This window comes from Triturus cristatus, chromosome 7 (genome assembly GCF_964204655.1).
Source record: "Triturus cristatus chromosome 7, aTriCri1.1, whole genome shotgun sequence".
Classification (NCBI taxonomy): domain Eukaryota; kingdom Metazoa; phylum Chordata; class Amphibia; order Caudata; family Salamandridae; genus Triturus; species Triturus cristatus.
The window spans coordinates 1379954046-1379979128 of NC_140590.1; positions in this window are offsets into that span (position 1 = coordinate 1379954046).

The window sequence follows — 25083 nt, forward strand, 5'->3', positions numbered from 1 at the left end:
ATCAATCAATGGGGAGATAAAGATAGGCACGACGGGTTTCAACGGGGACAAAAGTCTGCGTTACCTACCCTTCACTATCTGCAAAGGGAGAGAGAGAGAGTATTCCTACTCCTCCCCGTTTGTAGACAGCGAATATCTCAAAAAGAACTATCAATGAGCAATACTAGTATTCAAACAATCAATCAATTATTTCGCACTTTTGTCGTATTTCACGACCTTACCCGGACCGCGTGGACAGTTTCTCGTCTTCCGCCTCCAGCGCCCGATCGTCCTCTATTCTCCGTATTTGCCGCGGCACTCCTGATGGTTCCCAGTCAGGACCGTAGATCACTCGAGAGAGGTCTGCTCGGAACCAGTGAAGTTCGGATGATCGGCTGCCAGACGAGGGTCTATTGGGCAGGAGCTCTCCCGATCGTTGCAGTCGTTCACTCTGTCGTCGGGAACTCTCCCACTGGATCCACGTGTCGCTGATGGGCCCCACGTTTGGGACGCCAATTGTTAAATGGTAGCGGCAGTTTCAGTCGATAATCTTTCAAGTATTTGCCCGGCGGTAATCGCCTCTCATACCACTCGATGATTTACCAATAAAAGAGGCAGGCGCCGGAGACTGGAAGGCAGGAAACAAAGTTTTATTCCGTCGGAGCAGAACACATCAGATCAGACAGCAAGGTATCGTCACGAGGTGCTCTAACTGCATCTCTGAGACCTGGTCTCTTATACACTGGTTTATTGCTTTATTACACATAGTACATTCTTGAGATTCCCTTGATGCCTGAAAGAACATCCCCTGAAGCCCCGGCTCAGATCCGATCCCACACATAGATACAGTAGAAGTTCCCACCCTACCCGCAGTGGGAGATGGCTATCGCGCAGCAGGGAATTCCGCTAATTCCCGGGGGTGTGTGCAACTGGCCGGGTCTCAGGGGGTAGGGGCTTTGATCTACTGTAATCCCTTTGATGTGGGGTGTTTCCCTTACAGTAGGGGCAGTAAACTGCATCCGCAGGGCTAGGTGATGGCCTGGGACCAGTTCAGACAATGGGGCGCAGAGGAAGGGGGGTTATCAAAGGAGAGGCATGACCATGTATGGGTTGTCGGTTGGGAGTGGTTCCGTAGCAGGGTCGCGCAGAAGGAGAGGGTTTATGGCCTGTATGAGAGAGCGGGGGTGGCCGGCGCGCGGGGGATGCTTGCAGCGCCAGGGGAAAGCGCTGGCGGTCGAGAGTGAGCGGGGAGAGAGTGGGGTGCCTAAAATGGCGGCCGTGCATTCGCCGTGCGTGGCGCTGGGGAGAGGCAAGATGGCGCAGATAATGTTCAGTTTGCACGCTAAATTTCCACATAGGCGCCACTGCCAAGGAGCAGATCTGGCTGACCGCCGTCAGTGCCGTGAGGGGTGTGGATGGTCGGAGGCGGAGCCTGTCCCAGGTGAGGAAACGCTGGCAGGATATCCGGTGCTGGACGCGGAGGATTGCACGGGTCCTGCTGGGGGACTCACCTGTGAGCCACAAGAACCGCGGCCGCCGCCGTCTGAACCACCTCCACAGGCGTGTGCTGCCGGTGGTCTTTCCAGACTTGGATAGGCGCTTACAGGCGATGCAGCAGCCGGAAGGGGGTAGGTACATGTGTGTTTGTTGTGTGTCACCGGCATTTGTAAGGGCACAGTAGCATGAATTCACTGCCAGGGTTTAAAGGTGCTGTGCAGATCCAGTTTGCCCCAGTATAGCGCTGCGCCCCTGCCACCCTTCCCCTCCTTGCAATGTGTTCCCTGGTCTGTGTGTAGTCACTCCTTCACAAGGTAATGTAGGCTGGCGCTTTGTCCACGAGAACTATGCCTGTAGCATCATGTGTGGGGGTGGTGTGTAACAGGTTTTGGGACCTTGGCTGTGCCCTGTCAAGTTCACTGCATGTGGGTTCCATGTCAGTTGGCACTGATGCTGAGTCCAGACATGGGAGTTGGTCTCTCATGTGTCATGCCTTACAGCGCGCATGTCCTATGTAGTGGCCTGTGACATGATGTGCATGAGTGTGCGATACGCATACTGCAGGGATGGTGGCGTGTGTTGCAGTCATTACCATTCAGGAGCATGGAGTTGCGTGGCCACTACTGTCCCCTGGGGCACCTTTTCCTCAGTGTTGTATGTGTTATCACAAAACGTGGACACTCTCAGTGTCTACAGCGTAGGTTGTGCTCTGTGCCATTGTACCCTGGCACCATGTATATAGACGTGCAAATTTGTACAGGTGTCCACTGTGCAGCCTGACCTGAATGTCCTTCTTCATACTCACAGTTGCCAGTGCCTGTGTGTCTTGTTATACTCATCTGAGGATGGGCACTGGTACCTCATTATTTGTACAGGCGCACCTTGGGTGTTTTGCGTCCAATCTTGCTTTTTGCCTGCCCCTGTGTTTATCACCCAGACTATGGGATGTTGGTGCCACCTGTGTCTCAACAATTTGCCTCGTGTAGGGGGTGGTTGGGGCGGGCAAAGCCTATATGTCAAATCCTGATTTCTACTTGCTGGGTCTGGCCAGTGTGTGATGTTTGTCTGGACACACACGCAAGGTGCAGTGACCCAGTCATGTTGGGCATGTTTTCAGCATTACCTATGCAGCATGTGTCTCAAGTTCATGGATATGGTCCCTGGTCATCCGTATTTTCGCCAACGCTGTGTGGTGCAGATGCAGTGCTGGATTGTCCCCAGGGCCTGGGTGCTATGTCAGACTCCGTTTCCTGTATTTTGCTATTGTCTCATGCTCTCCATGGTATTTCATTGGCATGGTGGCTCAACCAACTGTGTGTTTCATGCCCTACATCGGTACCTTGTTTAGTAGATGTTAGGGATCTTCCTTTTCAGGCTATGCAATGTTACCTATGTAGATTGGACTTATGTGACAGATGTGTACAGCTGTCTGATTAATTTCTGTCTCTCCACCCTGCCCACAGCATCGTCGGGGGACACAGAGGGAGACATGGACACAGACCAGGCGGAGGGACCGAGCACCAGTGCCAGCCGTGACATCGGGGCTGGCACATCGAGTGGGACAGAGGCGGAGGATAGTGCGGCCGAGGACCTGTCGACTGGCACATCAGAATACGAAGCTGACAGGTCCGAGGAGGATGTCTCCGAGTGGGCGGAGGCTGCACCAGCAGCTGACAGCGGAACAACACCTCGCACCGCCCCCTCAGTTCCCATCAGCCGCCTCCCACTTGCTCGTGTCCCTTCCCAGCGTGCCCGGTCACCGCATGTCTCCTTCCTGCCAGGCACCGCACCCCCTGCCCCTGTCTCCACTGCTGCCGCCAATGCCGAGTCTGTGGACATCCAGCGGCAGCTGCAGGTTGGTCAGGCTGCGATCCTTAATGTCCTCCATGCCCACGGCCAAACCCTCACCAACATCGAGGCATACTTGGAGGGCATTCATTCATCGCAGGCTGACCAACGCAACTTGCTGAGGTCCATAGACTCCACACTGACTGCAGCAGTGGGTCTCCTGCAGCGCGACCTCCCCCCACCTACCCCTGCCCCATCCACACTTCCCACTCCCATGCCTGACCCACGTACACCCAGACGTCGGCATGCACCCACATCAACAGACACAGGCACCACACCAGCAGGGAAGGTCCACCGCACTCCTCCTGACACGCACACACAGGGTGAGGTAGGCACACCCACTGGGTCGGGGGACAAACGTGTGACACGCAGCCATAGTGGGAGTCCGCATTCCACCCAGTCCACTCCCTCCAAATCCCCTCCCCTCAGCTCTCCTGGCCACATCTCCCCCAAGGACTCCTTCATGGCCGCTCTGTCCCTGAGCCCCACAGTGACACCACCACGCAAGTGGTCAAGGAAGTCCTCGGTCAGGGTGGTTGATTCTCCCCCCCTGTCTACACCCTCCCCCGGTGGCGCTGCGACCCATCCCTCTGACCCACCCCCCTCCTTGGTGCCTGTGGATCGTTCGGGTGCAGGGGAATCCCTGGAGGACCTTGCAAAGGTGTGTAGTGCCATCCTGGCCTCCGCCTTTGGCCCTGCCCCACCCCCTGTGGTGGAGTCCTCCATCCCTGCACCCACAACGCCTCCCCTTTGCCCTGATGTCCCTGCGGTGCCTGTTGCTTCCCCCCCCCATGATGCCCTCACCCCTGTGGAAGACAATGGCATGTAACTGTGCAGGCAAGGTAGGGGACACGCATCCCACTGTGTCCCCCATCCAGATGAGACTCATTGACTGCCCTATGGGCTTTGTGAATATTGAACTGCCTGTGATCCACGGACATTGTGCTCATGCTGAATAAAGCTTCATTTTTTTTCATTATAACACTTCTGCTATGCTGGTATTGGTGTTGGTGGGGCTGCTACATGGTTTTGGGTGGTGTTTATGTGTTGGGTGTGTGGGATATGTAGTAGTGTGCTGCTCATTGGGGGGACCCTGGGATCTGTGTGCCATCACAAGGTGTTAGCTAACTTTCTTTGTTCATGTAAGCAGTTACTGCATGGTGCAATTGTCCCTGGGTGTATTCCTTCCTCTGTGTACCCTGATATCTTCCCTGCAGGGTGTTCCCAATGTTTAGCGCAGAGCTGTGTCTACATGAGCTGTGTGTGTGACGGAGCCCTTCTACTTTGGCCATGCATGCAGGGCCATGTCTCCACCTGCAAAATTCGTGGCATCCTTGGTGATCACTGTACTTGTGTGTGGAGTCTGTTGACATGAGTTCATGGGGACATGTTCCCTTGTAGGCAGTATGCATGTGGGTACTTCCAGCCTCACACACATGTGTTGCACCCCTCCTGTGTCTGGGCACTGCTGGGAGGACTCTGCACACACCCCTCCTGCGTCTGGGCACTGCTGGGAGGACTCTGCACACACCCCTCCTGTCTCAGGGCACTGCTGGGAGTGATAGGCACCCACCCCTCCTGTCTCTGGGCACTGCTGGGAGGACTCTGCACACACCCCTCCTGCGTCTGGGCACTGCTGGGAGGACTCTGCACACACCCCTCCTGTCTCAGGGCACTGCTGGGAGTGATAGGCACCCACCCCTCCTGTCTCTGGGCACTGCTGGGAGGACTCTGCACACACCCCTCCTGCGTCTGGGCACTGCTGGGAGGACTCTGCACACACCCCTCCTGTCTCAGGGCACTGCTGGGAGTGATAGGCACCCACCCCTCCTGCGTCTGGGCACTGCTGGGAGGACTCTGCACACACCCCTCCTGTCTCAGGGCACTGCTGGGAGTGATAGGCACCCACCCCTCCTGTCTCTGGGCACTGCTGGGAGGACTCTGCACCCACCCCTCCTGTCTCTGGCCACTGCTGGGAGTGATAGGCACCCACCCCTCCTGTCTCTGGGCACTGCTGGGAGGACTCTGCACACACCCCTCCTGTCTCAGGGCACTGCTGGGAGTGATAGGCACCCACCCCTCCTGTCTCTGGGCACTGCTGGGAGGACTCTGCACACACCCCTCCTGTCTCAGGGCACTGCTGGGAGTGATAGGCACCCACCCCTCCTGTCCTTGGGCACTGCTGGGAGGACTCTGCACACACCCCTCCTGTCTCAGGGCACTGCTGGGAGTGATAGGCACCCACCCCTCCTGTCTCTGGGCACTGCTGGGAGGACTCTGCACACACCCCTCCTGTCTCAGGGCACTGCTGGGAGTGATAGGCACCCACCCCTCCTGTCTCTGTGCACTGCTGGGAGGACTCTGCACACACCCCTCCTGTCTCAGGGCACTGCTGGGAGTGATACGCACCCACCCCTCCTGTCTCTGGGCACTGCTGGGAGGACTCTGCACACACCCCTCCTGTCTCAGGGCACTGCTGGGAGTGATAGGCACCCACCCCTCCTGTCTCTGGGCACTGCTGGGAGGACTCTGCACACACCCCTCCTGTCTCAGGGCACTGCTGGGAGTGATAGGCACCCACCCCTCCTGTCTCTGGGCACTGCTGGGAAGACTCTGCACACACCCCTCCTGTCTCAGGGCACTGCTGGGAGTGATAGGCACCCACCCCTCCTGTCTCTGTGCACTGCTGGGAGGACTCTGCACACACCCCTCCTGTCTCAGGGCACTGCTGGGAGTGATAGGCACCCACCCCTCCTGTCTCTGGGCACTGCTGGGAGGACTCTGCACACACCCCTCCTGCGTCTGGGCACTGCTGGGAGGACTCTGCACACACCCCTCCTGTCTCAGGGCACTGCTGGGAGTGATAGGCACCCACCCCTCCTGTCTCTGGGCAATGCTGGGAGGACTCTGCACACACCCCTCCTGTCTCAGGGCACTGCTGGGAGGACTCCACACCCACCCCTCCTGTCTCAGGGCACTGCTGGGAGGACTCTGCACACACACCTCCTATTTCTGGATTTGTACGCTTGGAACATACACGGTGGGGGTACGCTCCATGCATTCGAGGTGAGGGTACGAGTCTACTTACACTGGTGTGGTGGGGGTACGCTCCATGCATACGCGGGTGAGGGTACGGGTCGTACTTACACTGTTGGGGTGGGGGTACGCTCCATGCATACGAGGGTGAGGGTACGGGTCGTACTTACACTGTTGGGGTGGGGGTACGTGTAGTACATACGCGGTTGGGGTGGGGGTACGCTCCATGCATACGCGGGTGAGGGTACGGGTCGTACTTACACTGTTGGGGTGGGGGTACGCTCCATGCATACGAGGGTGAGGGTACGGGTCGTACTTACACTGTTGGGGTGGGGGTACGTGTAGTACATACGCGGTTGGGGTGGGGGTACGCTCCATGCATACGCGGGTGAGGGTACGGGTCGTACTTACACTGTTGGGGTGGGGGTACGCTCCATGCGTACGCGGGTGAGGGTACGGGTCGTACTTACACAGTTGGGGTGGGGGTACGCTCCATGCATACGAGGGTGAGGGTACGGGTCGTACTTACACTGTTGGGGTGGGGGTACGCTCCATGCTTACGAGGGTGAGGGTACGGGTCGTACTTACACTGTTGGGGTGGGGGTACGCTCCATGCATACGAGGGTGAGGGTACGGGTCGTACTTACACTGTTGGGGTGGGGGTACGTGTAGTACATACGCGGTTGGGGTGGGGGCACGCTCCATGCATACGCGGGTGAGGGTACGGGTCGTACTTACACTTTTGGGGTGGGGGTACGCTCCATGCATACGAGGGTGAGGGTACGGGTCGTACTTACACTGTTGGGGTGGGGGTACGTGTAGTACATACGCGGTTGGGGTGGGGGTACGCTCCATACATACACGGGTGAGGGTACGGGTCGTACTTACACTGTTGGGGTGGGGGTACGCTCCATGCGTACGCGGGTGAGGGTACGGGTTGTACTTACACTGTTGGGGTGGGGGTACGCTCCATGCATACGAGGGTGAGGGTACGGGTCGTACTTACACTGTTGGGGTGGGGGTACGCTCCATACGTACGCGGGTGAGGGTACGGGTCGTACTTACACTGTTGGGGTGGGGGTACGCTCCATGCATACGAGGGTGAGGGTACGGGTCGTACTTACACTGTTGGGGTGGGGGTACGTGTAGTACATACGCGGTTGGGGTGGGGGTACGCTCCATGCATACGCGGGTGAGGGTACGGGTCGTACTTACACTGTTGGGGTGGGGGTACGCTCCATGCATACGAGGGTGAGGGTACGGGTCGTACTTACACTGTTGGGGTGGGGTTACGCTCCATGCATACGAGGGTGAGGGTACGGGTCGTACTTACACTGTTGGGGTGGGGGTACGCTCCATGCATACGAGGGTGAGGGTACGGGTCGTACTTACACTGTTGGGGTGGGGGTACGCTCCATGCATACGAGGGTGAGGGTACGGGTCGTACTTACACTGTTGGGGTGGGGGTACGCTCCATGCATACGCGGGTGAGGGTACGGGTCGTACTTACACTGTTGGGGTGGGGGTACGCTCCATGCATACGCGGGTGAGGGTACGAGTCGTACTTACACTGGTGGGGTGGGTGTACGCTCCATGCATAGGGGGGGTGGGGGTAGGGTCCGTACATCTCCGTCCCCACGCTATGTGATGCTTGTGCGGGCCGTACCCAGGCCTTTGCCACGTGGGTACGATCCGTCCCGCCATTGTTGGGGTGACGTGGGTGTGGGCGTGGTACGTCTCGTACCCACGCTCTTGAGGCGTGGGTACGGGACGTACCGGTCTGGTTGTGTTGCCTGTTCGCGTGGTGACGGACTTCCGTTGTGGCGGTCGCTGGCTTAGCTGGACATGCCCCCACCCCCTCGTAGTGACCAGGGCATGGGTGTCAGGTATGTCCTGGGCATGTGTGGTGTGTGACTTTGGTGGGGGTTTTGTGGCCTGCCCTGGTCCTGCCATCCCCACCCCCCCCCACTTTCCCCCCTCCCTTAGTTGTTCTGACCTTCTGCGGCGTCTGCGTCGGAACCTGTAGAGGAGGTGGACTGCTATGAGGGCCGGGATGACACGTAGGTTCGGGTCCATGTCTGTCCGTCGCGTACGGGTCCTCCTTGTTTGCGTCGTCCTGTGTGTCCGTCGCGTACTGGTCCTCCTTGATCGCGTCGTCCTGTGTGTCCGTCGCGTACTTGTACTCCTTGATCGCGTCGTCCTGTCGCGTACTGGTCCTCCTTGTTCGCGGCGTCCTGTCTGTCCGTCGCGTACTGGTGGTCCTTGTTCGCGTCGTCCTGATTTCCCGGCAGTTTTTGGCAGCCGGAAAATATTCACCGTGTGGGATGACGTCGGTGCGAATCGTGATTCCTGGTTCGTGAATGGCAGGCTGCAAGCGTCCCGACGTCAGGTCGGCCCTTTCCCGGATCGCATTGGTAGGTTTATTTTGTTCGGTCGGGCTTTTTTACGAATCGTACGGAAATGGTGTTCCGTGCGAATCGTAATTCCTTGTTTGTAAATTTTGACGGCCGGGTACGCGTCGGACGGAGAATTTGCTCCGTCCGACGGTTCGTACCCGGTTTTTACAGGATCGTGATCGGCACCTTAGCATCCAAGAGGACTTCTTTCTTCCAACCAGCAGTGTGCCAGGAGGCACGTTTGCAGAGTGGTGGAGAAAGGGGGCATGGCCTCTGAAGACCTATCAGCAATTCTGCGGTGTGGGACTTACTGAAGGTAACAAGAGGATTTGTTGGCCCCTAAGAACAATCTAGAGCCAAGGGGACCTTCCTTTTGCCACCCCTCTGCAAATGCACCTCCTGGCAACTACTACTTGGTTGGGGGATGAAGCCACCTTGACTGCTGAGAATCCTTGGGGGCCAACAGCCCCTCTTGTTACCTCCAGCAAAGTCCCACACAGCATGATTTTTTTTTTTTAACTCTTTATTTAAAGTTTAATGCCGCACAATACAACAGCGCAACACACTTGTCCAGACATGGGCAATAACACAGCATGATTGCTGAGAAGTCCTCGGAGGCCTAGCCCCCTTCTTGACTACTCTACAAATGTACCTCCTGGTTCTCTGCTGGATGGGAAATGAAGTCCCCTTGGCCATATGGTGTCCGTGGGGACCAGCAAGCCCTCCTGTTACCTCCAGTAAGTTACACATAGCGGATTTGCTGATAAGTCTTCGTAGACCACACCTCCTTCCTCCATCACTCTACAAACCCACCTCCTGGCGCACTACTGGTTGGTTGTTGACGTCCTCTTGGATGTTGAGTGTTCTTGGGGGCCCAGAAACCCTCCTGCTACCTCCAGTAAGTCCTGTAGAGCGCGATTCCAGCAATTTGGTCGAAGGACCCGCTCCTTTTCTCCAACACTCTGCAAATGCAACTACTACTTAAAAGACATAGCAATGCACTGACAAAACCAAAGGTTACAGTAAAGTTATAGTTAGGAATTAACATTTAAAAAACCTTAGAAATTCACTGACAAAAACAAAGGTTACAGGGATGTTATAGTTAGGAATTAGCATTTAAAAAACCTTAGAAATTCACTGAAAAACCCAAAGGTTACAGGGACGTTATAGTTTCGACCAGGTTTCACTTGTACAAACCAGTGAAATTCAGCAGGCATAGCTATTTGAGCAAACTATAACTTGCTTCCTTGCAATGCACTGCTTATGAACTCACATATTACATCACTCATGACATGGTCACTGACATCACTGATGACATCACTGATGACATCTCAAATGACATCACTGATGATATCATCCAGTGACTGTGCGTGTTTTGAAAAGGTTTATGAGTGTTAAATATATATACCAAGGTGTATTGGTGAATCAGTGGGTAAATTGGTGTCTGTACGGATGTTTCAGTGGGTGCGTGACTTACTGTATAAGTGAGTGATTTTGTGTTCCTGTAAATGTATGGGTGAGTGACTGGTTGTGTGAATGTCTGTATCAGTCTGTTAGTTGACCTCTAAGTGGCTGTATGGGTGTGTGAGTGGGTACATGAGTTGCTGTTTGGGTTAGTGATTAGTTGTTTGAGTACCTGTGTGGGTATCTGTGTGGGTGGATGAGGGTGTGTGTGACTGACTGTTTGGATGAGTGAGTGGGTTGGTCAGTGGCTGGATGGGTTAGTGAGTGTGTATGTGAGGGGCTGTATGCATGAGTGAGTATGTGTATGGCTGTGTGGGTGAATGATTAGATGTGTCACTCATATATAGGTGAGTAACTGGGTATGTGAAAGGCAGTATAGGTGAGTGATGGAGTATATGAGTGACAGTATGAGTGAGTGAGCAAATGTGAGAGTGGCTGTATGGGTGAGTGTGTGCTTGTGTCAGTGACTGAATAGGTAAGTAAGTATGTGTTAGTGTCTCTATGAGGGAGTGTGCGTGTGTAACTGTATGGGTGAGTACATGGCTGTGTGATTGGCAGTATGGGTGAGTAAGTAGGTGTGTTAGCAGTTCTATTGGTGACTCAGTGTGTAAGTGGGTGTATGGGTATATGTATGCATATGTCAGTGGCTGTATTAGAGTGAGTGGGTGTATGAGTTGCTGTTCATTCAGGAAGTGACCTTTTTGCAAATTGGTATAAATCAGTTCAGTAGTTTCTGAGTTATTAAAAGAAATCCAAATTCAGATATATTGGGACACGGATTGTCCGAGAATCAGATAGTCCCCGTGCTGGAATCTGATTGGCTGCCAACACTTCAACCAGGAAGTGTTAGCAACCATCGTGAGACTCGGTTTCAGCCAAGTCCCACAAATTTCTTTTTTTTTAAAGTAAACATGGCAGGGTAGGAATACCTTGACCTCCAAGCCAGCCCTTTTAAAAAACATTTTGTTGCAGAGAAAACGCAACGGAGCTATGACTCCACGGCAAACACACACAGTCTTAAGCGTTTGCTTTAATAAAGCCCCATGGGTGGACCGGGACCATGGGGAACGGCACATATAATAAATATGAAAGGAGGGGGGCACTTGTGGCCCCCCACCAAGGGCATTTGTATGCCCTAGGCCCACCACCTTCTCCCTGACCACCAACTACCTGGGGCTCTTTTTAAAAGAGGAGAGGGGCCAGATGAACCCCCCTTTTAGGGCTTTTAGAAGCCTTGAAGACTACCACCTCCACGGGGCTAAATAAACAAAATGAAGGGAGTCCCCTGGGGACCACCACCTCTCCGGGCCAAATTTAAAATTTACACATGGAGGGGGCTGGATGGCCCCCCTCCCCGGTGTGTTAGTGGTCCCCTGGGCTGGCAATACAGATCAAAGGAGGTTCCCCCTCCTGGAGTCATATGGCCCTGGAGACCACCACCTCAGGGCCGGCTCCTGTTATGTACTGAGATGCCGACTCCTGGAACATAGCCGTTTGCTTTAGCTTACAATGAGCTGTCACAGCTTCCACTAAGAAAAAGCAAACATTCCAGTTCCTGCAGGTGGGACCTATCAAAGTGCTCCTGCACGCTGAAAATGGAGGTTTCAACTCTTTCTCTGCCCGCAGATATGCAGGCAGAGAAAGTAATGAAACGATTGCTCCTGCATGGAGGGAGCTGCCTTTCCAGCAGCTCCTCCTGTGCAGCAGAAATTAAGTCTTCCACAGGAGGCAGGGAGCTGTGTGGGACTGCAGGGGCCTTGAGGCTCCCCAAGCGGTCTCGGGGAATAGAGAACAAAGAAGCAAAAAAAGGTGAGAAATGAGCAGAAAGAGGCAGAATAAAGGTCAGAAAGAGACAGAATGAAGGTCAGCAGCCAGCAGAAGGAGGCAAGATAAAGGTGAGAAACGAGAAGAAAGAGGCAAAAGGAAGGTAAGAAACAAGCTTAGAGAGGCAAAATAGAGATCTGAAATGAGTAGAAAGAAGCAGGATAAAGGCTAGGGACTAGCAGAAAGAGGCAGCATAAAGGTCAGCAATGATGTAGTAAAGTGCCTCTTTTGACATGGTTAGCCCCCTACTTTTTGCTTGATGCCTCATGTGATTTCAAACTGTCAGTGCACTGAGCCCCTGCTAACCAGGTTCCCAGTGCTAGATCTCTTTCCCAGAACTGAACCACCATTGTCAACACTTCAGCAACCCCTATAAGCCCCTACTAATGGTACCCCAGGTACCTAAGACATTGGGAATGCAGAGAGTCATCTGGGGCTGCAGCACCAATTGTGCCACCTCAGAGGCCCCTCACCAAGGCTATGTAAACTGCCCTTGCAGGCTGCATGTCTTGGTGCAGAGAAAACTGAAGAGTCAACATGACACACAGCCCTGTGTGCCATGCCCCCATACACTGCATGAGGTATAAGTAAGTCACCCCTACTGCAGGCCGTAAAGCCCAAAGGCAGGGTGTACTATATTCCATATGTGGACATATTTGAATGAGCAGATGTGACCCTTCAATATCTGAGCCATTCTTGGATATTGTACGTGCGCAGGGAAGCCACAGAGAGTACATGGGCTAGATATGTGTCATTACGAGATTACTAGGTCCATGATGGCTTCATTGTACCCTGGGATGTTTGGTACCAAAAATCTTGTTTTAATAAAAATGTCACTGATGCCAGTGATGGGTTTATGATCAAATGCACACGGGAGACCCTTTAGAGAGTCCCCTGAAAATCTAACAAGCACTAGTGTGGTCTCTGCCTAGTCATAGTCATAGCCAGCCTGCCACCACAAGACATGTTTCTGACCTCATGGGTTGAGAGCCCACACTCTCAGAGGCCTGAAACGAAGACTGCTCTCAGTAGAGGTGCTTCACACCTTCTCCAAGCGGGAATGGTCTTACAGAGTGTGAAGCTTCAAAGGCAGTGCCACCATTTAAGTTCAACTCAGATGCCAAACCCTCTGCCCTGCTCCACATTTGGCAGGAGGACAGGCGGGAAAATAAGTTATAATTAGGAGGTGTACCCACATTCAGCCAGCCACATCCACTACTTTTCCAAATCCTACATTTTTAAATGGCAAGAAAATAACCTTCCAGGACTAGGGTATCTCCCCTTCCAACAGGAAGTTGTCACTTAGAGGGTATCGGCACCCTAAAGGTAGGTAGCCCATTGGCCACTTCCTGACACTCCCTTGAATGCCTAAAAGTTAGTATTTAGGTGGCATCCCTGGACCTTGAACTTTAGATGTCAATGGACACAAATAAGAAATGGACCAAGAAGAGCTGCTGCCCGAGAAATGAGACGGTGCTGCAGAGAAACTTGTGCCAAACACTGCCTACTGCCTTAAGGGTTCTACCATCATGGCCTTGCCATTATGAGGACTCCAAGAACCCTGAGCACTCTCCAGTCTTCAACAAATTGGCAAAAAACCTCCAATGGAGTAGAGGTCCTTTTCCCCAGCGACAGCAGGCACTGAATGGCTGACTCCGGTCTCACAGACTTGCTGCTTCCCAGTGACTCTGACACAGCACCCGTACCGAAAGTGGTACCTCAGCTCTGAAGGGTCAGATCTGTCCCCCCACCAAGTTGGAGGACACCAGGACTTACCGAAACTGCACCACACCAATACCTAGGGGATACCAGACCCCCTGCAGCTTGCATTGAGACAAAAAGTCCACTTCAGAGTCCAACTTCCCAAGAAGCAAGCACCGATTGAGGGATGTTGAGACCCCCGAGTCTCACTTTGTGAGAGATCCATCTGTCCCACAATTGCTTAAAGCCCCCTTCATGCTCCGTGGCTGAGCTTATTTCTGGAGGAGCAGCAAAATGGTGATCGGGTAGTGGTGTGCACTCTGATGTGGAGGAAAAGGCTACCCAAATATATTTAGGACAAATGGTAACTGGCTTGGTGGCAGACTATGGAGACAGGGGGAAAATCTGTTATGTTTGACGCAGTGCACAGCCCTTCATGCCGGCAAATACAGGTGGCCCCAATGGCCCCTGCCCGGTTAGTCACATCTTCCTATAAATGCTTGTTGTGGCCCTCGCTCAATGTATGGGCTAGCTCTCCATACTGGGCAGGCTGGGACCTACTGAGGCATGGCAGAGGTTTCACACTAAATATTTGTAAAGCAACTCATCCAAAGCAAGGCAGGCAGCACACGGACAAAGCGGCCCAGAGAAAGGCAAGATAGCCCCCGGGGGGAAAACTGCATTTCTTGTAATTCTTTTCCAGCCAGCATAATCCAGCATAATCAACACCCTGCAATACCCTGTATCCTGTATTTGATCTGATAAGCTAGAATTCCTGCTATTGACTCCCTGTATTCCCACACGCAGCATTCTGAAACGGGAAAGGGTCGGCATCATTTGGCTTAGGGGAGTGCCTTCCTAAAGAGAGTGCAAGAAGAGAAAGAGCCCTCTGTATGCCCTCTGTAAGCCAGCAACATTGTATTGCAGGATACCTTGCCCAGATATTTTAACAAGCAAACCACCAAAAAGAAGATATAAACTGGCCCCTGATTAAGTGAGTGGAAGAAAGGATGATTGAATCAACTTGTGGTAGGACATTAGTTCCTGTCTCAGGTGGAGGGACAGTGGGGTGGCTGCCTGTGGTGGGAGTGCTGCCGGGTGCTGATGTGGGGTGGGGGAGGGGCAGTATGGGGGTAGTAAACTGCAGAATACGGCCGCACAGAGGTAAGTACACAAACAAATAAATAAAATGAATTTCGTTGCTCGCGCTGCATCGGCAAATTCTATGCAGCGTGCGCAATGAAATTCGTTTTATTTATTTGCACTAGGGTGTTCCAGGTCTTGGCGGTGCGGTGGGAGAAGGATCTGCCTCCGGAAGTGGTTCTACGGATGCGCGGGACCGTGGCCAGGGCGTGGTCAGCGGAGCGGAGTGTCCTGTTGGGTACGTAGAAGGAGAGTCGGCTGTTGAGGTAGGCTGGGCCGGTTGTGTGGAGTGCCTTGTGTGCATGAATAAGGAGCTTGAAGGAGATCCTTCTGTCGACAGGGAGCCAGTGCAGGTTCCTCAGGTGGGGGTGATGTGGTCGTGGCGCGGGGCATCGAGGATTAGGCATGCAGAGGCGTTCTGTATTCTTTGTAGTCTGTCGATGAGCTTGGACGAGGCTCCAGCATAGAGGGTGTTACCGTAGTCGAGTCTGCTGCTGACTAGGGCCTGGGTGACTGTTTTCCTCGTGTTTGTCGGGATCCATCTGTAGATCTTGCGGAGCATGCGGAGGGTGTTGAAGCAGGTGGAGGAGACTGCGTTGACTTGTTTGGTCATGGTGAGTTTCGAGTCTAGGATGACTCCCAGGTTGCATGCGTGGTCAGTAGGGGCTGGGGGGGTCCCCAGTGATGCGGGCCACCAGGAGTCATCCCATGGCTAGACCCAAGGATGAGGATCTCCGTCTTGTCTGAGTTCAGCTTAAGTCGGCTTTCCTTCATCCAGTCGGCGACGGCCTTCATTCCCTGGTGGAGGTTGGATTTGGCAGTGAGAGGGCTCTTGGTGAGGGAGAGGATCAGCTGCGTGTCGTCAGCGTAGGAGGTTATGTTGAGGTCGTGCTGTCGGGCGGTGCGTGCTAGTGGTGCCATGTAGACATTGAATAGCGTCGGGCTGAGGGAGGATCCCTGTGGGACGCCGCAGATGATCTTGGAGGCCTCGGATCGGAACGGGGGGAGGCAGACTCTCTGAGTTCTGCAGGAGAGGAAGGAGGTGGTCCAGTCCAGGGCCTTCTCATGGATCCCTGAGTCTTGGAGGCGTGTGCGTAGTGTGTGGTGGCAGACGGTGTTGAAGGCGGCGGAGAGGTCCAGGAGGATGAGGGCCGCCGTCTCGCCATTGTCGAGAAGGATCCTGATGTCGTCTGTGGCGGCGATGAGGGCGGTTTCAGTGCTGTGGTTGCTGCGGAATCCTGATTGTGAGGTGTCCAGGATGTTGTTGTCTTCGAGGTGACGGGTGAGCTGGATGTTAACTATCTTCTCGATGACCTTTGCTGGGAACGGAAGCAGGGAGATGGGCCGGAAGTTCTTGAGGTTGCTCGGATCCGCCTTGGGTTTCATCAGTAGGGAGTTGATCTCTGCGTGCTTCCAGTTCTCAGGGAAGGTAGCGGTCTCGAAGGAGAGGTTGATGATGTTGAGCAGGTGGGGTGCGATGGAATTGCCGGCTTTGTTGAAGATGTGGTGTGGGAGAGGGTCGGATGGGGATCCGGAGTGGATTGTGCCCATGGTCTTGATTATGTCCTCGATGCTCACGTTGGCTCAGGTTGTCAGGGAGTAGTGGACGGTGGGTGCTGTGGGTCTGGTGCGACGAGGCCCGCGGGGGTTGTCCGGGGTTTGAAACTGTCATGGATGTCGGTGATTTTTCGATGAACGAAGGTGGCGAGGGAGTCGCATAGGGCTTGAGATGGCGGGATGTCGTTGGCGCTGGAGCTGGGGTTGGAGAGTTCCTTCACGATGTTGAAGAGCTCCTTGCTGTTGTGAGCGTTGTTGTCAAGGCGGTCTGTGAAGGAGGTCCTTTTGGCGGTCCTGATGAGGTGGTGGTGGTTGTGAATGGCATCGTTGTAGGCAGCGCGGCTGTCTGGCGTCTTGTCGCTATGCCATATGTTCTCCAATTTCCGGCAGGAGCACTTTGAGGCGAGGAGTTCCGGGGTGAACCAGTTGGCTCTTTTGCTGGTGTCTCTGTTGGTGGGTTTTTTCAGCGGGGCTATGGTGTTGGCGCATTCGTTCATCCAGCGTTCGAGGGTGAGTGCACCATCATCGGGGTTGGTGGGATTGGTCAGAGGGTTGAGTGCGAGGCTAGTATGTAGTTGTTCTTCAGTGACTTTGCCCCAGCAGCGGCGGGGGATCTGTAGGGTGTGGTGGTGTGTGGGGGGTTTTCGGAAGGAGAAGTGGATGCAGTTGTGGTCTGTTCATGTGAGTTCGGAGGCGTGGCTGAAGGCGACGTGGGGGCTTGAGGAGAAGATGGCATCAAGTGTGTGACTGGCCATGTGGGTCGGCGTCGTGACGAGCTGTTGAGGAGTTGTTGTCGTTGTTGTTCTCCAGATGATAGTTCAGGTCTCCGAGGAGGATGTAGTCAGTGGAGGTCAGCGCGTGTGTGCTGATGAGGTCGCCGATGGAGTCGCAGAATTGAGGCCAGGGTCCTGGCGGTCTGTAGACGAGGGTGCCTCTTAGGGTGGTCTTGGGGTCCGTGTGGATTTGGAAGTGCATGTGTTTGTCATTGGTGTTTGTTGAGACCCTGATGGTGTTTTTGTGGACGATGGTGATTCCTCCTCCGGCCCGTTGGTGCGGTCTCTGCGGGTGATCTTGTAGCCGTCGGGGATGGCTATGGCGATGTCTGGTGAGGAGGCTTCGTTCACCCAGGTCTCGGTCAGGAAGGCGACGTCCAGGGATGCGGTGTCGAGTAAGTCCCAGAGCTCGACGGCGTGTTTGCGTGCTGAGCGAGTGTTGATCAGGATGCATCTGAGCTGGTTGGGTTCCGTCGTGGCGGGTGACTTGGTTCCTTCGAGGCATGACAAGCTGCAGTTCAGACAGGTGAAGGGATCGTGTGTGCGCTTTGGGCGGCCTTGCAGCAGGTGTGGGTCCTTCCTGGGTAGAGAGCGACGAGGACGTTGGTGTCGTAGCGGAGGCGGACTTCCTGGCTGGTGCGGGGGGGGCAGGGGTTCTGGCGCTGGGCGCGGACGGGCGCAGACGGGCTTGCCTTAGGAACGCCTTCGGTGCGCCAGCAGCGCGCCCACTGCACGCGGCCGCACAGCGGCCGCCATATATGGGGAGGTGGGGTGGGAGGAGCAGCTGGGAGGCGGGAGGTGTGTTGCAGGGGCAGCCAATGGGCGCGGAGGGGGTGGGGTCGCAGGGGAAGCAGCGGCGGGGACGGAGGCCGGGGAGCGAAGCGACTGCGGGGAGGAGAAAGGCAGGGGTAGGGTCAAGAGGGCACAGAAGTCAGCGAGAGGGGCACAGAATTAAACGGGGCAACAGCAGAAGAAAAACGGAGCACAGAATCAAACAAGGGGGCAGCAGCAGATGAAAACGGGGCACAGAGTCAAAGGGGGCAGCAGTAAGCCTGGGCGAAGCACAACGCTACGCTCGCGTAGATTGTGAAGTTCGCGCTACTTCGCACTACGCGAACTGCACGTAGCACAGTGCGAACACACGTAGCGTAGTGTTGCGTAGTGCTGCGGTCATTTTTTGCTTTCTCGCGGTCCTCAACGTCAAGTTGGCGACCGCGAGCAAGCAAAATGACATCCCGGCGAGACTTTTTCCTTGTTCGCGATCAGAATGGAAAATAAACCTCCCGGCGAGATTCCCAACGCGAGGAGGTCAGGTTTCTCATTGCGAGGGGTCGCGTATGCTCGCGACCGCTCGCGATGAGAAACTACCAGTTCGCGTTGAGAAAGCTGCCGCTCGAGTAAAAATCTACTCGAGCAGCAGAAAACTACAGCTCGCACTGTACAAGATGCCATTTTCAATGATTGCACAGTGCCGGTTGCTTGTCCGCACTGTGCAATCATTGAAAACAACATCTTGCACAGTGCGAACATGTTACTACGCAGTTCGCGAAGTGCTACGCGTAACTCGCGTAGTGCGAACTTCACTTTGCGTAGCTTCGCGAAGTGCTACTTCGCGAACTACGCCCACCCTTAGGCAGCAGTAGAAGAAAACGGGGCACAGAATCAAACAAGGGGGCAGTAGCAGATGAAAACGGGGCACAGAGTCAAAGGGGGCAGCAGTAGAAGAAAACGGGGCACAGAATCAAACAAGGGGGCAGCAGCGGATGAAACGGGGCACAAAATCAAGAAGGGCCACAGAGCAGAACGGCGAGCGGGGGGTGGGGGGGCACAGAAGAGGAGCGGACAGGCAGAGAAGGCACAGTAGAGCGGATACAAACCAAGGCCACCACTGGCCACCAGGGATGCGGCGCAGGTGGAAGCCTGCGGGTGGTGGAGGGCCTCGACTTCGGCGGCGATCAGGACACTTCAGCGGGGGTGCAGGCGGAGCTGCAGCGCGGGAGGGAGCGACCTACCAGGATGGTCAAGGGTTGCTCTCTTCACTGCGCAGGGGCTGCCATATATGGGGAGGTGGGGAGGGAGGAGCAGCTGGGAGGCGGGAGTTGTGTTGCAGGGGCAGCGAATGGGCGCGGAGGGGGCGGGGCCGCAGGGGAAGCAGCGGCGGGGCTGGGGGCTGGGGGCCGGGGAGCGGAGCAGAGCGACCACGGGGAGGAGAAGGGCAGGGGTAGGGGTCAAGAGGGCACAGAAGTCAGCGAGAGGGGCACAGAATCAAACGGGGCAACAGCAGAAGAAAAACGGGGCACAGAATCAAACAAGGGGGCAGCAGCGGATGAAACGGCGCACAGAATCAAGAAGGGCCACAGAACAAAATGACGAGCGGGGGGCACAGAAGAGGAGCGGACAGGCAGAGAAGGAACAGTAGAGCGGATACAAACCAAGATCACCTCTGGCCACCAGGGATGAGGCGCAGGTGGAAGCCTGCGGGTGGTGGAGGGCCTTGACTTTGGCGCCGATCAGGACACTTCAGCGGCGGTGCAGGCGGAGCAGCAGCGGGGGGAGCGACCTACCAGGAAGGGTACATACTTCTAACAACATTATGTGGAAAGCAAACATGCTGGGAGATTTTTGGCCTGGTCAGTCAAAAAAAGATGCAATTAAGTCCATTCACGATGAATAGAGGGATGAAAAGGTAGACCAAATGGCAGATATAGATGGGGTATTTCTAAAACATCATAAAAAAACTGTATAGTTCTCCATTCCCTGCATCTTCTGAATCCATCAAGGACTATCTTAGAACAATAAATCTACTTATACTTAGTAGCAACCAATAGACTTAGGCAGTGGCTCTCATTATGATTCATGAAATTCAGGAGGCCACCAAAAGCTCCCCCAAAGGTAAAGCTTGTGGTTGCGATGGATTGCCAATATAACTGTGTAAAACGTTCATGCCTTAATCAGCGAGTTTACTAGTGCAACTATTTAATGGAATCCTAGATGGTTGCCGGATCCCCAAATCCTTTTCGGAAGCAGTTATAGGAAGCTTCTTCAAAAAAGACAAGCCACCCGATAAGGCGGGGTCATATTGCCCTATTAGCTTACTCAATAATAACTATAAGATATTCACAAAAATTATGTCCTCCAGAATAATCCCCCTTGCACAAGAAGTGGTGCACAGAGATCAAAGTGGCTTCCTACCAGGAAGCATCATTGCATACAGCACTCAGGCAATCGATTATTTTACAAATGAGGTAGAAGCGGTGATTATTATGATAAACGCTGAACAAGCCTTTGATTTCGACATTTTGATGGCTTTTTTACTAAGGTTTACCTTCCCTTTGAAATTTGAGAATCTTCTAAAGAACCTATATAGTAAAGCAGAAGCAAAAATTATAATTTAATTCGCACATGGTAGGATTGCTAGAAATTAGACGTGGTACTCGGCAGGGGTGACCTATGTCTCTATTGCTGTTCGCATTGTTCATAGAACCATGAGCATCGCTGTTACTTTAAGACTCTCTATTCAGGGCACCTCTTAAAGGGGCTTCTAAGCTTAAACTATTTGCAGATGACCTAATTATGTGCTTGGCAGCAGAGGAACACAATATTGCCACAACCTTTAGTAAGATAACTTTTTCAGGTCTAGGGGGGGTTTACCGAATCAATCACACAAATCTGAAATAGTGTTGTTTAATTGCTAGGACTAAGTTCTTCCCATACATATGCAAACTCAGGTCTGCAAGACGGGCTCATTGAGATATCTGGGCATTTTTGTTTCGAATGAATTTTACACATTTTTCTGCTTAATTATGGGTCAACATTCTCTAAGGCAGAGAATCTTTTAAGGCAGTGGCAGTCTCTGTCTCTTTCTATTTGTGGGCGGATCGCCTTAATAAAAATGATCTTCCACTTTTCTATTCATATTTTCAAATGTAATAACTTTGGTTTCCCAAATCGTTTTTAACGAGATAGACCAGATGCTGTGTAAAATTGTCTGGTCAGGAAAGAAACCCCATACCAAATTAGAAACTTTACAGCTGTGTATTCAAGATGGTGGTCTTGCACTCCCCCACTTTCAAAAATAGTATCAAGCTGCTTTCCTGGATTGGTGTGCTCAGGCAGTCGCTCCTCAGGACTTGGAAGACATTTTTTACCTCTGGCAAATGCTCCTAGAAAACAATTTCCAGCTTGTCCCATTTACCAAAATCCTAAAACTTCCAAAGCGCAGAAGATACAAGATCCCTCAAATCATTATTTACAGATTCTCCTACTTGAAGGATGAATATCAGTTTAACTCATTTCACCCTGAAATCCTGACAGGGTGAAGTAATAGACTAGATCTCCATCTAGATGACAGGAGTATTATAAACAGGGAAAAGGCTGGGCTCTACCGGTTCAGAGATCTTTTAGTAGAGGGGGCCATGAAGATGTGGGACCAACTAAAATTGGGTAATCAGAAATTCCCCTCCTTCTTGCTTTTTTCCTTTCTTCAGCTTCACAATTTTATGTGGAATAGACAGCCTTTAAATGACACACTTGCAAATTTGATTAGCCAGGCTTACTATGCGAGTGACACTAGGGGGATGGGTAACTGGTACCGGATATTCCAGCAACAACTCTATGTAAAGCTAGTCCCTCTAGCTTTACAAAAGATCCAGAGTTCCACAGGAAGTAGAATAGAAGCACATACACGAAAGGCTTACAACGAGTCAGCCTATAAAGCCTTCAGAGGGGCTAACTTCAAAAGTATGGCTTTTTTCTGTAAGTGGCAACTTTACTATACCCATCCGCTTACCAAAATTGTATCCATCTATTTTTCTGGGGTATGCTTTTGGTATACGTATCTTACAGGAGAGACAGCAGGCACCGTACCGCAGACTCTGGTCTAGACAACTTGCAGCTCCATGGCAAATCCAACCTCGCAGCACCTGGACCAAAAGTGGGAGACCAGTTCCGAAGGGTCAGATCTCTCTCGCCACCAATTTGGAGGACACCAAGACCTACCGGAGCTGTGTTGCGCTAATACCCAGGGTAGCGGACCCCTGCAACCTGCACTGAGACGAGAGTCCACTCTGGACTTCAGCTGCCCAGGAAGCAAGCATCCATCGAAGGATGTTGAAACCCCTGAGATGCACCACGTGAGTGGCCCAGCTGTCCTGAAATCGCCTCTCCAAGCTGCCTGCTCCTGACAGCGAGTACATCTTGATGCACACTGCCCGGCTGACCTATCTGCTCTGCACCCGCCGAACCGGGGACTCTACGGAGAATCCACTGGGGGAATATTGGACCTGGCCGTGCTAACTATTGAGATCCGAAAAGTGAACTTTGAAAGTCGACTGTATAATTTTTTATGCATTTTTTTCTTTTTCCCTATTGATTTAAATGGTGCATTATGGTGCACAAAAGTAATAGATTTAGCAAACTCTAAGAATTCATAACATTAAAACTACTTACTGTAAAATGAAGTTCTTGGCCTGAAAAATATACTGAAAAAACAATATACTTTTTGCAAATTGGTCTCCGTTTTATTCTTCTGTCTCATTTATTGTACAACAAATGCTTAGCACTACCCTCTGATAAGCCTAACTGCTCGCCCACACTACCACAATTAGAGTGTTAGTATTATTTACTTGTATGGATACTTGTATAGCGCACGACTACCCGGAGGTCTCTCGGCGCTTGTACGAATACCGCTGTGGAACCCATCCTGGCTTTTCCCTGTGAGGCGTCCACTCCTGGGCACCCCCAAGGTGAAGGCCAGGCATCCTTAGCGTTGTGGGGGCCGTTGTGGAGATTAAGCAAGCTATTGCCCAGAGTTGCAGAGTGGGACTCCATGACTAGAATGGCACCGAGGCGAGAATTATCAGGTCCGTGGAATTTTGAGCCCAAGACCCGCCGAGGCGGGGAATTGAACCCTGGTCCCGGGCTAGGCCTCTGCATCAGGGTCTGCCGCTCTAATCATTGAGCCACACTTCTCCACCTTTTGCCTCTGTAAACCAATAGGGGACCCCCGAGACTCTCTGCACAGTGTACTTTGTTTTAATACACTATAGAGAGAGACAGTTTATTAAAAAAGGTTTGCTGAAGGACCTGTCTAGCTAATATTCATGAGGCAGGTCACTGTTTATGACTCACTGTGGTTGACTGCAAGGGACAGCAGAGCACCATCACTCTGTTTGCACAACCAAACATTTTTTAAAGCACCAACATTTCCTTAAAAGAAACAGCACTGATTTAAGAAAATAAAAGCTTCCTGCGATAATTTGACATATTCGCGTTCCGCGGAGAGCGCGAATATGTCAAAATTTCCGCATTCCGCAGCTTAGCGATAATTTGTTTCTTGCTCGCGCTTTAAAATAATACATTCTTGCGCGCGCGATCACCTTACCTGAATCCCCGCGTTCGCCGACAAGTTTTCCCGATCCGGTCGCGTTCTCCACGAGATGTTGGATTGTTGGTAGCCATTTGCGCTGTCTCGCGACAGTTCGCCCCGCAGTAATGTCATTGGTCGCGCGATCACGTCTTTCTTCTCGCGATCATGCACCGCGAGAAGAGTGAAAACAAGATGGGCGCGCCCGCGAGCAACCGCATTGGTAAGTTGGCGAGCCGCGACCACGCAGAAGATACCGCGAATGGGCAGGAAAAAAACTTCTGCATCTTCACGATATTTCCGCGTGTTTGCGGAGATTTTTAACATTTTTGCGATGATTTGCGAAAGTCACTTTCGCAAATTCCGCCCACCCCTACTTCCATCACCCCAAAGATAGGTGACATCACAGTCTGGTAAGCCCACACCATGGCTTTAACCATTTGTAACGCACGCCTTGTTTTCCATAGACCTCAGTCTCAGCATGCCCCTAATATCACTCCAGCTATTGAAACCTGGCGTCTCTTAGTTCCCTTCATCAATCTCTTCATATTCATTGACTCTGCCTGTGCCTTTTCTCCCCATTTCCTGTCCATACCTTTTAACATATGCTAACTCCACTCTATTATCCCTTCTTAACTTCCATGCACTCCACTATGCATTTGTTCATGTAGCCTGTCACTTCCACTGACGTCCCTGCTGCCCTGCTCTCGTTCCTATATGTGGAATTCCCTTTACTCCATGTAAAGGTCACAGCTCTCTATTTATCATGCTTGGGCTTTTGGGTCACAGCCAGCCCTATCCCAGTCCATCCAACTTCTTTGACAGACAAATGGCTGTAAGCTACATACCACAATGACATATGGGGCAGGTAGAGCATGCCCTCTCTTCCTCTTCTTCCCTCTCCAGATGGCCCCTCTTGCCAGGTGTCTTTATCCCACGTGATGGTGGTGGAAGAATTGTGGTCTCTCCCCTGTCTTTTCCAGTCAGTGGGAATGAGTGCCATTGCATTTCTAAATGCTCTCAAGAAGTGGTGTCAATTGATATTAATTCTTAATGACGTGTCAGGGACATTCGGTGGGTACCAAGGCCTTACAAACTTCCCACAAACATTATTCTCATCATGTCAATTTTTAATTGCATAACCTCTAACAGAAGATTTTGTCACATGGATCAGTACTTCTTCTATAATGTTTCCTCAAAAAGCTTCAACTGTCCACATAGGTTTCCAGAAGATATCTGAGGCCATATTATTCAGTAGAAAGTATCTTAGCATCACAAATTTGTTTCTGGACTTCTCATTGCTGCTTCCCAAACTACTAATTAAAATTCCCTTTTGCGCCGGTGGACATGGCCTTAACACATCGGCGCTGGAAATAGTGTGCACCCCCCCTCCACCAACATAACCAAGGTGGAGTTTAGAGTGAACAAATAAGATGTCATTACATTTTATTGTCAAAATTGCTGTGGGTTCCGAGATCAAATGTCAGACTATGGGGCAGAT